Here is a 2482-nt window from a genome sequence, read left to right on the forward strand (position 1 = left end):
TGAAGGATGATGTACGGGAGCTATTTCATACGTGGCCAGATCAAAAAGACGACCCAGCAGTTGATCGCCTTATCCAAGACATACATGAGGATAAGTTTGTTAAAGGTTTTTGGGATGTTGATTCTGACTCTCCTCCCGCAAAGAAGCAGAAAGTCAAGAAGGTGGTAGTTTCCAACAGTCAGGGTGGTGGATCTGGTGAAGGAGCTGAGCAGAAGGTGGTAGTTTCCAACAGTCAGAGTGGTGGATTTGGTGAAGGAGCTGAACAGAAGGTGGTAGTTTCCAACAGTCAGGGTGGTGGACCGGTTGGAACTATCATTGAGTTGGTGTCTAATTTAACCTCAAGGTTTGACACCTTGGAAAAAAACATTGGAGATAGAAGAGAAGAGAGGATGAATGAAAGGTTTGAAACCAGGTTTCGTTCTGTTGAGAGTGATCTCAAGCAGATGAAAGAGCATGTGCTTTCCTTGGGTGTTGGGCAAACTAGCCAAAACAATGTTGAAGACCTTGGGGATGAACTGTTGTCACCAAAAAGTCCACCAGTACCAGCAGTTCCAGGAAAAATGCACCAAAACTACTCTGTCAACAGTCCTCCGGTAATGTCTTAATTATGTTAATCTTATGGCTGAGTTTCTAGATTGTTTAGGTTGAGTTATCATTATCTTTAATTGTCTTCGCTTATGTTATACAGGTAGTTGGCAGTGGTTTGGCTGGGGTCAGTAGGAATCTGAATAAAGAGTTTGATAAAGATGAGTTTGATAAAGATCATCTTCTTAATTTCATTGAGAAGTCTCCAGCTGCTACGAAACCAATTCAACGGACTAACACGAGGAAAAATGCCAATGATGGAAAGAAGGACGAAGAATTAAATGCAAAGAAGGCCAAAGTTGAGGCGGCCGCTGCGAAGAAGAACAAAGAGTTGGCGGCAAAGAAGGCCAAAGATGAGGCGGCGGCTGCGAAGAAGGTCAAAGAGTTTGCGGAAAAGAAGGCAGAAGATGAGGCGGCGGCTGCAAAGAAGGTCAAAGAGTTGGCGGAAGAGAAGGATGGAAATAATCCGCCAAAGAAAAGAGTTAGAAAGACTACTAAGCCTAATCAAATCAATCAATTGGGATCTGATTTGAATGAGGGAGTATCCAAAGCTGGTGCAAACGCTGGTGCCGACGCTGCTGACAGCAGTATATGTGATATGACAGCCAAGATTATGGCTGAATACAATATCCTTGAACCTGAATCTGAGGATGATGAGGAGGAAAAGATTAGGCTTGATAGAATCAAAGCTTTAAGGCTGGAGAATGTTAAGCTGTCCCCGGATGGAAGTTCATTGAATAAACTACAAGCTACACAAGAGAGGACTTTTCCTTATATTGGGGACAACGGACTGACGTGCATGAGGAAGAACTGTTCACCTGGACCTGGAATATATGATCCTCTGGCACCTGTTGATCCGGTCAAGTTGCAGAAACTTTTGGAGTACCTAAAGAAAGCCGAGTATGACCCTTTAGACCCTTGTTAATCACATCTTGTTAAAATTATATTAACCTGTTCTTATTTTTTTCTTAGGGGTACACCATTAGGCAAGTCAACATCAAATATTGAATTCTATAGGACTCTCATCACCGAAAGAAATAACTGGCCGTCTGGTACATTTGGGTGGCTGTCTGATAAAGTAAGTTTAACTTGATGTCTGAGTTATTATGTTTACGGCTGAGATATTATAAGTGATGGCTGAGTTATTATGTTTACGGCTGAGATATAATACATATTGACAGTAGGTGGCAGTGGTATGATTTGTTATTGTTTACGACTGACTTATATTACATTATGGCTGAGTTGTTGTTTACTAATCAGTTTTCTGTTTTACAGCACTTGGGCGCGTTTATGAGACTCCTCAGTATTAGGTACAAACGAGATCCCTTCCCATTCCACAACAAACGCATTGCGTTTATAGACCCGTGGTTCACTAGATCGATGATTGGTGATTATACGATGTTCAATATGAAACCCAAGTTTTTTAAAATGACTGGCAATAGTTATGAAGAGTTAGTTAAAGGTTTGTTACCACTAGATGAACCGACTAATTTGAAGTGGATAGAAGATGTGGATCACCTGTATATTTGTCCACAAACTGGAGGCAATCACTGGGTGGCGCTGCACGTGGATCTAAAGAGAAGGCATATTGATTGCTATGATAGCATCGTGGGACAAGTAACCGAAAAGAGTGAGCTTACAATGCTGAATGATTGTAGGGCGTTTACACGGATGATTCCAGCAATGATGAACGCGAACATTCCTCACGAAATTCGTACACCTACTGCCAGTCAGTTTGGTTTCAGGAGGAAGAGTGCCTCCAACGACCCTCAAAACGTACAGGTTGGTGACTGTGGCGTGTATGCTTTAAAGTTTATTGAATGTCTAGCGCTTGGTGTGTCTTTCGATGAAATCAGTGATCAAAATATCCAGGCTATACGGGTTAAAATGGCTGCAG

The sequence above is a fragment of the Camelina sativa genome, chromosome 15 (genome assembly GCF_000633955.1).
Source record: "Camelina sativa cultivar DH55 chromosome 15, Cs, whole genome shotgun sequence".
In the NCBI taxonomy this organism is placed as follows: Eukaryota; Viridiplantae; Streptophyta; class Magnoliopsida; order Brassicales; family Brassicaceae; genus Camelina; species Camelina sativa.